At 43.0% G+C, this 15835-nt stretch overlaps 1 protein-coding gene across 2 annotated transcripts in view; it reads left to right on the plus strand.

Moving 5' to 3' along the window:
• Positions 1 to 1978: 1978 nt before the first annotated feature.
• elmo1 (engulfment and cell motility 1) overlaps positions 1979 to 15835 on the plus strand; it is a 393582-nt gene continuing 379725 nt past the window's right edge. Inside the window, exon 1 of one of the 2 annotated variants that reach the window (XM_008112853.3) lies at positions 1979 to 2118. The gene's annotated coding sequence lies outside the window, so the exon portion shown is untranslated. Of the gene's footprint in view, positions 2119 to 2418; positions 2569 to 15835 lie in introns of those variants that run through there. The other variant, XM_008112854.3, reaches the window with a different exon arrangement.

A 15835-nucleotide genomic window follows, 5' to 3' on the forward strand; every position in this document is an offset into this window, starting at 1 on the left:
GTGTGAGAGAATTGGCCGTCTGCAGGGGACACCCGGATGTTTTTATCATCCTTGTGGGAGGCTTCTCTCATGTCCCTGCTTGGAGCTGGAACTGACAGGGGGAGCTCATCCGCGCTCTCCTCGGGGTGGATTCGAACCGGCAACCTTTAGGTCAGCAACCCAAACTTCAAGTCATCAGTCCTGCCGGCACAAGGGTTTAACCCACGTCACAATGCCATTGAAATACATATATGAAAATACAGAGAACAACGTGTGCAAGGGGCCCTTGGACATCCTTGCATATTTTTTTTCGTGTCAGGAGCAACCGGAGTTGTTTCTGGAGTGAGAGAATTGGCCGTCTGCAAGGATGTTGCCCAGGGGACGCCCGGATGTTTTGATGGTTTACCATCCTTGTGGGAGGCTTCTCTCATGTCCCCGCATGGAGCTGAAAGAGGGAGCTCATCCGCACTCTCCCCGGGTGGGATTCGAACCTGGCAGCTTTCAGGTCAGCAACCCAACCTTCAAGTTACGAGGCTTTTATCCCCTTGGCCACCGGGGGCTCCTTATTTCCATGTGTTGTGACTATGCTTAATAAATTGCTTAAACTGGGGCCCTTCCACATAAGCACAAAATGTGTCTCAACGTGCGTGAAAAATGTTGATTCTGTTGGGGGGAGGGGTGCTGGGGAAGGAAGGCACTATTATCCTTGGATTGCCTAAGACCAGGGCATGGGATGGCTATGGATATGCGATCCTGGATCCTGCATTGGGATCTTGGATGGCAGTCCTCACTGCCCCAACACCAGGAAAGATCCAGACCTTGCTGTAGGATTTAAATATTTCCTGGTGGTTTTTCTTTATCTCGGGTCAAGATGGATGAAGGAGCCTACCTCAGATTCAATTGCATTAGCCTGTATGTGTTGCATGGATGTTCCAGGCTAATGTGATTCCTGCACAGCATTATATAGCAGTGCAGATGGGGCCTTCGTTTATATATTGCTTAAAGCTGAAGTTGTAGCTGTGGCAAGTAAACACATAACATTATGATGTCAGGACATAAATAAGTTGTATTAAATGTTACAGAGGGAGAAACAAGAGACACCTCACATTTTTTTCTGTTATATTGTTAGGTTATATTGTAATTAATATTTATGATCTTAGAAATTGAATTTTGAACTTGATCTGAACCTTCCTTTCATAGAAGTAAGACCTAGCTATCAGATGAAAGTGCATTTGCTTTCAAGAAAGTGAACTCACTTTGCCTTTTGCATTGAACTGAAACTGTAAATAAATGTCGTGAGGATTCGAACCTGGCAGCCTTCAGGTCAGCAACCCAACCTTCAAGTCACGAGGCTTTTATCCCCTAGGCCACCGAAGGCTCCTTGCATGAAACCCCCGAAACTTCATGCTTTCCAAACCGCTGTGATCGCCTGTTCGCTGGAGCCCCCTCTTGGTTATGACTTGAGTTGCTGAACTGCACCGAAAACGGATTGAGAGAGAGAGAGGGAGCCCTTTCGGGTCGAACTACAGAAGCTGGCCGTGCTGTCCTCTCCAATCTCCTCTTTGTGACTTGAACTTGATTATCACCGGCGCAAAAGGATCCTCTCTCGCCTTTCTTGGGAAGCCGAAGGAATCCAGAGGCCGTGGAGGCAAAGAAGAGGAAAGAAACATGCTCCCCGTCATGATCTTTTCGCCGAGGCCTGGCTAGTTGTCTGCCTCGCGGTGGAGTGGAGCCCTGCCTTGCTTTGGACTTCCTTGGCGACCAGAAACGAGGCTGAAGGAAGACGAGCCCAGAGCCCAAAGGAGCTGGCGGATGGCGGAAGCGCGTCTTCTGTCCTCCGTCCCTCGCAGGGAGCCTCCTTGCAGATGCAAATCGCGTCTCCAACCAGCAGGAGGGAGGAAGAGGAAGTGAGAGCCGAGGCAGAAGCAGCAGCGCCTGTGTGTGTTCCTTTAGGGCTCTGAGGATGGGATAGAAAGCGAGAGCGAGCGAGAGCGAGCCACTCCTCGCCCATCCACGCCCCCAAAGGCAGCCCAGGGCGAACTTCGGCGGCGAGAAGAACTGCGGGGCCGGCGAACTCCATTCCTGATTGAAAGCCACCGGCCTCTGGCGGAGATACGGAGACCCTCGCGCCGCAACAAGGTCCTTCACTTTCCATTTGGGGGGGGGGGGGGGTGAGCGGGGCGCTTGGGAAAGAGAGCAGAGGGGGGTGTCTGTTGCAGGTGACTCCCGCTCCCCGTCAAACCCAAGCAAAGGGAGCAATATCGATACAGAGATGACCAATGAGGAGGGAGGGAGGGGGGCGCGCGCTTGGTTTCAGGGCGGGGGAGGCTGCCCACTGTCCTACTTTGCGAGCGAGCGCGCGCGCGCTCCAGGGGGCCAGGCGCGCGCCTCCGGTCCGGACCCACATTCGTCGCCCTGCTCCAAGCGCGTGCCTCCCTCCTTCCCTCCCTCCCTTTTTCTCTCAGGGTCTTCCTGCACCTGACGGCCTCGCGCGCGCACACACTTTCCCGCCGCCCTCAGGGGGAAAAAAAAAAAAAGAGAGAGAACGAGGCTCTCAGCGGATAACTCAAAGCGGCCCAAAGACAAAAAGTATGTGCTCTTTCTGTGGGGATTGATTGGGGGAGTTTCATTGTGGCTTTAGAACGCACTTCTCATTTTGTGACACGTCGAGTGAACCCTGGGGCGTTATGTTTTTAGGGCAGGCATGGACAAACGTCGGCCCTCCAGGTGTTTTGGACTTCAACTCCCGCAATTCCTAACAGCCCACCGGGAGTTGAAGTCCAAAACACCTGGAGTGCCGACGTTTGCCCATGACTGCTTTAGGGGCAGGAAATACTAAGGGCTCCCTACCTTCCTTCAGTGTTGCTCTCTGAACACGCTGTCTCGTTGCCATCCTCCCCAGCTTCGCCCAGTCTCTTCCCCAAGTCAGGAAGCAGTTGTCTCTTCATTCATTCCTGTCAAGTCTCCTTCCATCTTTATGCCTCATTCATCAAAGTCAGTCCCATTACTTCCCATACTTTGGAGTGGGTTATTGACACTTTCAAGGCTCTATTCAAGGCCTCAGGTATTAGAGAACACAGCCTTTTAGAGAAGAGCCAAAAATCCCCTTAGAGCAGAATCTCCTCTTGTAGTACACAGCCAAATATAATTATGCTAGGCAATGGTTTCAGTTGTTATACCGAATAACAACTGGTGGCGTAGCTGGTTAAACTGCTGAGCTGCTGAACTTGCTGACTGAAAGGTTGGCAGTTCGAATATGAGAAGCAAGGTGAGCTCCCGCTGTTATGCCCAGCTTCTGCCAACCTAGCAGTTTGAAAACATGCAAATGTGAGTAAATCAATAGGCACTATTCTGGCAGGAAGCTAACGGCGCTCCATGCCATCATGCTGGCCACATGACCTTGCAGGTGTCTTTGGACAACACTGGCTCTTCATCTTAGAAACGGAGATGAGCACCAATCTCCAGAGTCAGACACGATTAGACTAGACTCGTGTTTACAATATTTATATGGTGCACCTTACCCAGTCTACTTTTATAACCTCTCTGTTTTAATCCATGTTTTTATTAGTTCTTGTCATTTGTTTTTATTGGCTAATGTTTAAATTTTTATAATTGTGCATGTTTTCTGTCTATTGTTGTGTTTTATATTGCTATTGTTTTTATTCGGGCTTGGCCCCATGTAAGCCGCCCTGAGTCCCCTTTGGGGAGATAGAGGCAGGGTATAAAAATAAAGTTATTATTATTATTATTGTCACGGGAAAACCTTTACCTAGGCAATGGTTTCAGTTGTTATACCGAATAACCTGCAACCTCTGATCTGTCAGGAAAAAGACATAAAAACAGCAGAGCTTTAGAAGTTGTTTTTATTAGTGGTGTTGGGGGATACCTGTTCAACCTCATGGCCTTTATCCTGTGGAGTTCACAGGGTGCAGTATTGACCCCCATGCTGTTTCACGTCTACATGAAGCCATTGGGAGTGATAATCCGGAGTTTTGGAGGTCGGTGCCATCTGTAAGCAGATGACACTCAACTCTACTACTCATTTCCACCAAAAGCCAAGGAAGCAGCCCAGACCCTGAACCTGTGTCTATCAGCTGTTGTGGACTGGATGAGGACAAACAAATTGAAACTGAATTCAGACAAGATGGAGGTCCTTCTGCTCCTGTGCTGGATGGGGTCACACTCCCCCTGAAGACACAGGTCTGAGGTCTGGGGGTCCTCCTGGACTCATCGCTAAGCCTGGAGGATCAGGTGGCGATGGTGGCCAGGAGGGCCCTTGCACAATTAAAACTTGTGCATCAACTGCAACCATACCTTGAGAAGCTGGACTTGGCCATGGTGGTCCATTTCTTGATTACATTCCACCTAGACTACTGTAACAGGCTATTTGAGGCTGCTGCTGAAGAGTGCTCGGAAACTTCAGTTAGTCCAAAGATCTCACAGGTGATCTCACAGGTTTCTCACAGGTGATGGACCCAGGGAGTGTACCACCCCACTGCTACAGCACCCACATTGTCTGTCAATATGTTTCCGGTCCTGTTTCAAGGTGCTGGGTTTGACCTTTAAAGCCCTAAATCAGTGGTTCTCAATCTGTGGGTCCCTACGTGCTTTAGCTTACAACTCCCAGCAGTAACAGTCAGTTTACCAGCTGTTAGGATTTCTGGGAGTTGAAGGCCAAAACATCAGGGGACCCACAGGTTGAGAACCACTGCTCTAAAGGGTTCAGGTCTAACTTACCTATCTGTCCGCATTTCCTCATACCAACCTGCTCAAGTATTAAGATCTTCCAGAGATGCCCCTCTCTTGCTGCCACCATTGTCACAAATGCGATTGGTGATGATGAGAGAGAGGGCCTTCTCAGTGGGCGCCCCGACCCTCTGGAACTCCCTCCCGAAGGAGATTAAAACAGCCCCTTCCCTGACATCTTTTTAAAAACAGCTGAACACCTCCCTGTTCAAGCAAGCATTTGATGAAGAAATCTAATCTGAAATGACAGGGAGGTTAACTTGCAGTGTGTTGTGTGAAGTGTGTGTTATTTTAATTGGCGAGTCTCTGCAATAATAGTAATAGTTAAATAATTTTAGAACGTTTATTTATGTCATTCTTATATATGGTTTTGTTATAGGTGTTTGTTGTTTGTACTGTTTTTAAAATGTTGTGAGTCACTTTGGGTCCCACTTAGGGAGAAAAGTGGGGGTATAAATAACAATTTATTATTATTATTATTATTATGATGCCTAAAGAGGTACTCTCCCATGAAACAACTTGTTTCATAACATCATAATAATAATAACTTTATTTTTATACCCCGCCCCATCTCCCCGAAGGGACTCGGGGCAGCTTACATCGGGCCTTGCCTGATAAAACAATCAAATATCAAAACACAGCAATAAAACAGTTATCCAATAAAAAAACATCAATTACAGTAAAAACAATCGTTAAAATCAACATAAAACATACAATATTGACACTGGAGACTAATTCATAGAACCCAGGCAACGTGCAACATGTGCCGAAATGGGCCGAAATGGGGAAGGTAATTTCACAGTTAAAATGGACAAAGTGCAATATAGCATTGGCAACACCTCAAGAATGGGGCTATTATAAAATGGGCAGATCGATCAGTCCAACACCAGATTAACATGCACCTGAGAGACAAAAATGAAGTAGACTTTGATGGAAATAACATATTTGGTTTACTCACAACTTTCATGTGTTCATCATTCAAAAGCTTATTCGTCCAGTTTCAAATATCTTTGAAGTGGTTCCCTGTGAAAGCCAGCCAGGACATCTCTCTTGTAACAAAACAGCTATCAGGTCACATAGTCAAAAGGAGGGGGAGAGAGCGAGTGCATGTAGCCTGCAGCCCCTTTTATAACTTAGAAACCATAGCATAAAGGAATCTGCACAACAGAACATACATACAGGAAACAGTAAGCAACAAGATCATAGACAGATTGCTAGAGAAAGCTTGATGAAGGTTGTCATTCCAACATAGGGACCCTTCCACACAGCCATATAACCCAGAATATCAAGGCAAGATATTCCACAATATCTTCTTTGAAATGGGGGCCCTTCCAGACATGCCCTATATCCCAGGATCTGATCCCAAGTTTTCTGCTTTAAACTGGATTAAATGAGTCCACACTGCCTGATAATCTGGGATAAACAAAAACCCTGGAATCCTGGGATATAGGGCCTATTTGAAAGGGCCCCCAGTGTTTAGTGCTCCTTTGCCTATTTATTCTTCTCCTTGCCACTTTCTCCTTTTTCATGGAACATATTACTATACACCATCGAATGTAGATTTGGCAAGTTAGTTTTGGAATTGGGAATTGATGTGTATTATACTTATCAGAGGGCCCTTCCACACTGCCCTTTATCCCAGGATCTGATCCCAGATTATCTGTTTTCAACTGGAATATATGAATCCCCACTGCCAGGTACCTGGGATAAACAAATAAAGGGGCAGTGTAGAAATGCCCCGAGTAACTAATATAAGATTATCAAAATAATCTACTCCTCCTCTTTCTACTATTAATAGTAATGCATTTGGTACCTGCCTCTCCTCATGGCTTGGGCTACAATATACAGTAGTCAAAACACACAGATAAAACACTATTCAATTGAAATACATAGATTAAAATACATAGAACAAAGATTAAAAAGTTATCATTATATTTATACCAAGATATACCTGTTCTAAGTTCCTGTGAAACTGTACTGTGGGCCCTTCCACACAGCCATATAATCCTGGATATCAAGGCAGGTAATCCACAATATCTACTTTGAACTGGGTTATCTGAGTCCACGCTGCCATATAATCCAATTCAATGTGGATTTTATACAGCTGTGTAGAAGGGGCCTCATGTGCTCTTTCTAGTCCCAAACTTTCCTGCCCCCTCAAAAGACTTCCGTTTTTTCTCTATTTCTTCACTCCATGCTTGGCACTGTCTCCAAGAATGAGATGTGCAATAACTTAGCCTCCCCCCCACACACACACACATACACACATCTTTTTTCTTTCTTTTTCCTTTCAAACCTCTCATCAAAATCCACCTTGAAACCTTTGGCATAGTTGCACTTTTCTTTCCTCTCTTTCATTTTTTTCTTTCACTAGCTGTTGATTGTCAGCTCCTCCTGTGTTAACTTACTTAACTTACTTCAGCTAGCTATACACTGTTTAGAACAGGATTTTAAAAAACTTTTTCCTCTCATGACCCCTTTCCGCCCAAGAAATTTTAACATACATACATAGGTAAAAGATGTATAAAATCAAATATTTCCTAACCAGGCTGATTCCCCCTTTTTAGTGGAGTACAACAGCTGAAGCATTTTCTGCAGAGTCCATGGTAAACACTGCATGTTGCTGCTAACAATTTGTGTAAATGTGTGGCATTCAGAAACCCTTGACTTTTGCATTTTTCGTGACCCCAACATTGTGTTAAGGGGACCCGATTTGGGGTTGGGACCTACAATTTAAGATGCGGTGGTATAGAAAGTCAAGAATGACTTGTGTCAAAAATGGCAGCAGTAGGCATCTGTGAAGTAATGGCAAGGCTTCGTAGAGCTCTGACAGGATAAGAGGTTTATCTACATTTATTATGGGAGCTTACTCTGTGTGTGAGCAGGTGCATACCTTCAAGTTGACATATGGAGACTTCCAGAGTTTTCTTATGCAAAGGAGTACAGTGCTATCCACTGGGATTTGGTTCCGCTGCTGCCTGTGAATGTTCTAGTCCCATTACTGTATATACAATGGCATAGTAAAATTGTGTCCCTCAAAGTTTTGGGATTTCTTTTTCCCCTTCAGATTATTTTCAAGCTATGAATAGTTGAATCTGTGAATATAGGGTTCATGGATATGGAAGGCTGATTGTACTCAGAAGAAATTTTGCCAATTTCTTCCACTGAAATATAGTCTATAGCAGTTATTCCAAAGGTAGGCGCTACCGCCCCCTAGTGGGCACTGCAGCAATCCAGGGGAGCGGTGATGGCCACAGGTACATATCTTTCTGTTTAATTGCTATTAAAAAAAATAATTTCGAGGGTGCTGAGTAATATTTTTTTTCTGGAAAGGGGACGGTAGGCCAAATAAGTTTGGGAACCACTGGTCTATAGCAAACTGGGATTCATTGGCTGTTTCCCACCGAAGACTGACCCCACTTAGGTTGCAAGAGCAGACAGGATCTGGTGTCTTTCTAGTATTTAGGCCAGCAATTAATTATAGTGTGTCTGAAGCAATAGCTAATTCACTTTTGTTCACAGGGGTGACAACAACAGTTTTTAAAAAACTATAGTCTCTTAGCAACCCCAGTCTTTATATATTTCTGGGTTAGTTGAGTTTCCCCAGCTTTTCCAAGTTCTATTTTAGCACTCATTTTTCATCAACTCTACTTTAATCTAATTCTGAATATGTCAGGTAAGGTTAAAAGAAATACAACTTTGCTTTGATAGTTGGAGAAAAAGGAACTAAAATAATACCATGGCCATCATTTTCAGTAGTTGTTCATATCTACACTTTCACTTGCTCTGAATCAGGAACTTTGGTCAGAATATCCTAAAAATTGTCCCAGATCCAAGGTCACTACTATACCAAATGCTGGTGAAAAGCTGTAGCCAATTCTTGGTTCCTTTCACATTTGTAACAAGATAGTGCTTTTATGCTTTATTTATTTATTTTGCTGTATATTTAAGCAGTTATAGAACTGTGATTGAAAACTTAAAGAAATGTTAAAGTTAAGAACTTTTTGGCCTTATTCATTTATTGGGTACACTAGCTGTGCCCGGCCACGCGTTGCTGTGGCGAAGTATGGTGGTATGGGAAATAAAGTATTGAGGAATTGGTGGTAGTTAAGGTCAAGGGTAAAGGTTTTCCCCATAGATTAAGTCCAGTCGTGTCTGACTCTGGAGGTTGGTGCTCATCTCCATTTCTAAGCCGAAGAGCCGGCGTTGTCCGTAGACTCCTCCAAGGTCATGTGGGATGACTACATGGAGCGGCGTTACCTTCCCGCCGGAGCAGTACCTATTGATGTACTCACATTTGCATGTTTTCGAACTTCTGGGTTGGCAGAAGCTGGGGCTAACAGTGAGGGCTCTCTCCGCTCCCCCAATTCAAACCTGTGGCCTTTCAGTCCAGAAGTTCAGCAGCTCAGCGCTTTAACACGCTGCACCATCAGGGGATATTATTTCCTAAAGGTTGTGAATATACAATATTTCTGATTGGTTTTGTTTGTTTGTTGGAGGCAAGTATGAATGCTGCAATTAGGAAAAATGATTAGGATGTAATGGCCTTGCAGCTTTAAAGCCTGGCTGTTTCCTCCCTGAGTGAATTTTTTGTTGGGAGGTGTTAGCTGGCCCTGATTGTTTCCTGTCTGGAATTCCCTTGTTTTCGGAGTGGTGTTGTTTGCGATATTTTATGTGCTTCTACTGTCTGTGGCCCTGAGAAAACAGAGGATTTTCCAGACTTTGATGATGGGAATACTTTGTTGGGAGGTGTTAGCTGGCCCTGATTGTTTCCTGTCTGGAATTCCCTTGTTTTCAGAGTGGTGTTGTTTGCAATATTTTATGTGCTTCTACTGTCTGTGGCCCTGAGAAAACAGAGGATTTTCCAGACTTTGATGATGGGAATACTTTGTTGGGAGGTGTTAGCTGGCCCTGATTGTTTCCTGTCTGGAATTCCCTTGTTTTCAGAGTGGTGTTGTTTGCAATATTTTATGTGCTTCTACTGTCTGTGGCCCTGAGAAAACAGGATTTGCCAGACTTTGATGATGGGAATACTTTGTTGGGAGGTGTTAGCTGGCCCTGATTGTTTCCTGTGTGGAATTCCCCTGTTTATTTACTGTCCTGGTTTTAGAGATTATATTGTTCTGCATTATTCTATCCCAGTAATTATTTCATATTAAAGAAGAATCTCACTTATCTAACATTCGCTTATACAATGTTCTGGATTATCCAACGCAGTCTGCCTTTTCATAATCAATGTTTTTGTAGTCAGTGTTTTAAATTCATTGTGATATTTTAGTGGTAAATTTGTAAATACAGTACAGTAGAGTCTCACTTATCCAACATAAACGGGCCGGCAGAACGTTGAATAAGCGAATATGTTGGATAATGAGGAATTAAGGATAACCCCATTAAACATCAAATTAAGTTATGATTTTACAAATTAAGCACCAAAACATCATGTTAGACAACAAATTTGTCAGAAAAAGTAGTTCAGTACACAGTAATGCTATATAGTAATTACTGTATTTATGAATTTAGCACCAAAATATCATGATATATTGAAAGCATTGACTACAAAAATGCGTTGGATAATCCAGAACATTGGATAAGCGAGTGTTGGATAAGTGAGACTCTACTGTAAATACTACATAGCATTACTGCGCATGGAACTACTTTTTCTATCAAATTTGTTGTATAATATGATGTTTTTGTGCTTAATTTGTATAACGATTACCTAATTTGATGTTTAATTGACTTTTCCTGAATCCCTTCTTATTATCCAACATATTCACTTATCCTGCCAGCCTGTTTACGTTGGATAAGTGAGACTCTACTGTATATTTCTAATCTTATATTATCTGCTCAGAACTGGATTATATGAGGCTCCTTCTTCACAGCTGTATAAAATGCACACTGAAGTAGATTATATGGCAGTGTGGAGTCAAGATAATCCAGTGCAAAGCAGATAATATAAGATTATAAATGGGTTATATAGCTGTGTGGAAGGGCCTTGAGTCTACACTGCCATATAATCCAGTGCAAATTAGATAATCTGTGGAAGAAGTCTAAGTGAGGCCTAAATCGGCCTGTCCCCTAACTGAAACCTGGCTGTCCCTTGGTTGCTAGGCAACCAAGTGGGCAGAGATTAGCCCTCTAAACTGGCAGCAATTGGATAAAAAAAATTATTGCTCTCCCTCTAATTAGGACTTTATTTTTCTTTTCTTTTTGTTGTATCAACCTTGAGGCGTGGATGATGGGTTGTGTTGTCAAATTTTGAGGTTGGGGGGCCTGTACTTTTGTTGTTTTGTGAATTGCCGTGATGCCATCACTCTTTTATATATATAGATAACTGAAATCACTGGGATTTTGTATTAATGAACCATCCCTGTGTGTGTTGTACATTCTGCTCACACTTCATTTGCAAGGTGAATTTAAAATATTATCTACTGGAATCTTCTGATTTTTTCTGGCATTTTTTCTTCAGTCTCAATTTCTATATTATGCCATAATCAGTCATAATTATTAAAGTTTCATATATGTGTGTTGTTGTCTTTGGCAGTTTTTTTAAAAGAAAACTATTAAATCTGTTATAATGTGAAAGGTATTGTACTAGGTTTACATATTAAAGAGTCCCTGGTGGCGCAGTGGGTTAAATCCTTGTGCCAGCAGGACTGATGACTTGAAGGTTGGGTTGCTGGCCTGAAGGTTGCCAGTTCGAACTCAACCCGGGAGATCGCGGATGAGCTTCCTCTATTAACTCCAGGTCCATGTGGGGACATGAGAGAAGTCTCCCACAAGGATGGTAAAAACATCAAAACATTCGGTTGTCCCCTGGATGTCCTTGAAGACGGCCAATTCTCTCACTTCAGAAGTTTTTCAAGTTACTCCTGAGATGAATTTTTTAAAGGTTGAATGTTTTGAAGCATTAGCTGCTTAGATAAGTACAGAAAACATGTTAGAGTTAGAACATTTGATGCCAGGTGCCTTTCTAGGTGTGTTATACATCCACATGTAGCTTTTCACACATAAATTAATCAATTGTGGTAATATATCTCTTTCTTACACATATTAAGATTTAGGCTTTCTGTAGTAAATAGACTGACTTCCAAGTTGCTACTTATTGATCATGTAGTATCATTGATTAAGATAACAAGGTTGTTGAATCATTTGTGTCAAAGTGAGGAGTGGGAACGTAACCATTACATGGAACAAAGAGAAAAAATTATTACTCAAAAACTCATACAAGTCTTTTCAGGAAAATCACTGAAGTTGTATAATATGTAGCTCATCAAGAAAAATGAGTATGTAGTCACAAAAGTATGCTTTTGTGGCCCACAGAAAGCAAACATTGTGGACTGCTCTGTTTCAATTTTGTGTAATGCTGTACATGGCTACAGTTACTCCAAAGGACTTTTTTTAAAAACAAAAAAGTTCTACTCCAGGGTGGCCTGGAGCAGAGGGATTGTGCACAGTAATTTGTGATGCTTGCATATCTTCATGCTTTGTCATGAAGAGGTGTTAGCTCCTTTTCCTACTGACAAACAATTTGCTATTTATTATTTTGTGTGTTGTCTACCAGGATATGGAAACATGTACTAACTGAAACCATACTGCATGTAACAGCACTTCCTCACACTGCTGTTCTTCTATAGTAAACTACAGCTCAAATGTGTATTTGTATGGTGCAACTCCACCCTTCCTTCCGCCCTTTGTTTTTTTGAAACCTCATAGATTGTGAAGTTTGAGTCTGTGCAATGTTTCTTTTTTCCTGTAAGGTTTCGGTTACTGAGAATGGCTTCGGATGTGATCTCATGCTTTCCATATTATAAAAAATGATACACCTTCCCCCATCCTCTGATTTCACCTTCTAAAGGGAATTCATAAGCAAATGGGAAACTGATAACAACCGACTGTTGGTGGTGCTGGGTCTGCCTTTGAAAAACTCGAGGACCTGACATTGCTGCACTGCTTTGGAAAACAGGATGGTCTTTTTGTTCTGTGTGGCTTTGATGTTGCTGAATAAGAAAAGCTGCTAAAATAAGGGAACATCTGGAAACCCTGCTGCCTTCCTGCCTTGGATAATTGAAACCATCCCACCGAGTCCCCCTGAAATATCCCTTCACTAATAGGTTGTACATGTTGCTATTCTTTGATAAAACCTTTAGAGCTGGCTGCCCACCTCTATTCAATACTGTTTCACAATTTGGACTAAAGACCACTTAAGCATGCTTTATTTATATATGTATTGCATCTATTCAGAAGAATGAACATGCTGGATAGTTTCTGGTGCAAGCTATAAATTTCATGTGACACTATTGAACATCTGGAGAGTTGCACTCATGCCAGGTTTAAGTGGTTTTGTTTTGTTAGTCCAAATTGTTTTGTGGCAGTACTATGGGTGATAAATGATCTTAAACTGAATCAGATCACACTTGTCCATCTACCTCAGCAGTTTTCAGGTCTCCAGATATTGTTGGACTATGCCTCTATCAACCTTCACTAGTATAACCAGTTGTGAAGTACAATGGGTCTTAAGCTTTGCCAATAAGCTTAATCTTTGTCACATTGAGGATCCATTATTAGCCCTGACATGTATTGCAGAATGCTGCTAAAGCAGGGTTTCCAAATGGAGGCAGCTTTGCAAAGACAGTGAAATTTACAACCCTTTTCCACCTATTGTATTGGATGGAAAGAGAAGTTGGTCTGGCATTCATACTGTTGCCTCCCCACCAGTTAACCCTTCAAATGTTGCAAGCCATTGTAATTGGTTGAACACACTGTTAGGAAAGTTAGCCTGGTGATGCACATTTCTATGACCTTTGAACGTTTTAGTCCTTTGCTTGCTATATGTACTTCTCTTTTTACTTTGTTATTGGAATTCCTCTCTTCTCCTGCTTTATTATCATATCATTATTTGAAGTTAAAGCTTGGGTATTAAATCATTTCTTATAACTAAATGTATTTAAGCAGAAAAAGGTTGTTGATGAAAGATAGTGGATAGTTGATTTCAGGATAGTTGGGAATATCAAAATTAATTTTCAACAATTTAATGCTACCAGCCAGGCCTGAAACTGTGGGCCATTAAAATACTAATCAAGGTGCCAAACTGCAACATTCGCATGTACCTCAAACAGACGAGTTCTTTCCCCCATCCGCGATATTCCACGGATACATAAACCTCACTTACTTAGTTTCCAACAGACCCCTCAACCTCTGAGGATGCCTGCCATAGAAGTGGGCAAAACGTCAGGAGAGAAGGCTTCTGGAACATGGCCATACAGCCAGAAAACTCACAAAGACCCAGTGATTCCGGCCATGAAAGCCTTTGACAACACATCAAACTTATGAAGTTTGCTTGATAGGATTTGGACAGAGGAAACTTGCCTCCCTCTGAGGCTGAGATAATGTGTCTTGCCTAAGGTCACTCAGTAGATTTCCGTGACTGAGTGATAATTCAAATCCTGGTCATCAGAGTCATCATCTATGTCAGAGTCCTTTGAGCTCATCTCTGTAAAGCAGCTGAACACACAAATATAGTTCAGGGGCAGCCTGAGGTCGACACTGAAATCAATCAGCCAAGCAAGGAGGAGACAAGGGGATAAGCCGTATACCCGTTCCAATATTCCAAAGACAAGTTATCTTACCAACACAGTTTCCAGGGGTGCTCCACAATTCAACATCCAAGGTACAGTCCATCTTTCAAGGGTTCAAGGCACAAAACATAATGCTCACAGCTGTAGCCTCAAAAAAACAGTGTTGCTACCCACAGCTAGGTATTCTAGACTTCAGCTATTTTGCAGGCCTCTCAAGTGTTCCCACCTACTGGCCCTCTTCTCAGCCAGACTATTAGATCTCTTCACTTGAATACCATCTGTCCTTAATTGTAGCTGTAGCTGAATACTTAACCCCTGGTCTCCCAACTCAAAGTCTGCAGTCCTGCCCTTGCTGTGAGCCCAGAAGAATGGTAAGACTTTCATTGTCCACTTGGGATTGCTGTTGTTCCTGTTCCATAGTTGTGACCTCTTTGGTCTCTGGCTGCACTTCTTTTTGCTCTCTATTAGAACCCTACTTAGAGGCTGGGAGAAGTAATCCTTCTTCCAGCTCCTCATCGGTACAAACAATGACACTACTCCCACCCCCTCGCTCTATGAACCACTCCTCCCTCTCGTAAAAGGCCGGGTTTCTACCAGTAATCCCAGTTAAACAGGCTTTGTAACTCAGGAGTTACTTCTCCACATCCTCTAAAGAATGTTGGTCCAGCTCATGCCCTACACAATTGAGGTATTGAAGGTGCCCTCGATGGTGCCTTGAGTTCAAAATCTGTGTGACCTCAAATTCCTCCTTTCCCTCTACAAACACCGGAGGAGGAGATACCACACTGTCAACATTGGGGTGGACGTCTGTTGCAGGAACCAATGAAGAGCAGTGGAACACGGGGTGAATCCCAATTCCCCTTGGTAACTGAAGCCAAAAAGCCACTGGATTTATCTGGGCCACAGTGTGGTATGACCCAATAATCCACACATCCAACTTCTTGCAGGACCATCAAGATGAAGGGTGCCATGTGGATAGCCACACCTGATCACCCACTTTCAATCCGGTGCTGGGGTGTTACTTCTCATCCACTACCCGTTTGTCTGCCTCCTTGGCCAGTCCTGGCTCAGTGGTTCTCAACCTGTGAGTCCCCAGATGTTTTAGTCTTCAACTCCCAGAAATCCTAACAGCTGGTAAGCTGGTTGGATTTCTGGAAGTTGTAGGCCAAAACACCTGGGGACCCACGGGTTGAGAACCACTGTCCTAACTAGTCTTTTAGGACTTCTCAAACAGCCACAAGTTCCTTGATAGTCTCCAACCTGAGTACCAATCAGAGGTGGCTGTGCTTAGCTCCCAAGATCAGACAAAATCTGCTGCCTTTAAGTTATTTAAGTCATTTACTTATATAGACCATAGTAAATAAAGCTTGCTGGACAGTGGACTATTATAATTTAAGAAGTTCATTTCAGCAAAAATGTGTACGATACGGTGTTCTAGCTATTATAATGTATGCAACTGTGTTTCGTCTTTCAGCTACGGTGAGTGGGAGTCCACTTTGTGCTATAGTGGTGATTGTGAGGACAGACATTGAAAA

The sequence above is a fragment of the Anolis carolinensis genome, chromosome 6 (genome assembly GCF_035594765.1).
Source record: "Anolis carolinensis isolate JA03-04 chromosome 6, rAnoCar3.1.pri, whole genome shotgun sequence".
NCBI classification, from domain to species: Eukaryota; Metazoa; Chordata; class Lepidosauria; order Squamata; family Dactyloidae; genus Anolis; species Anolis carolinensis.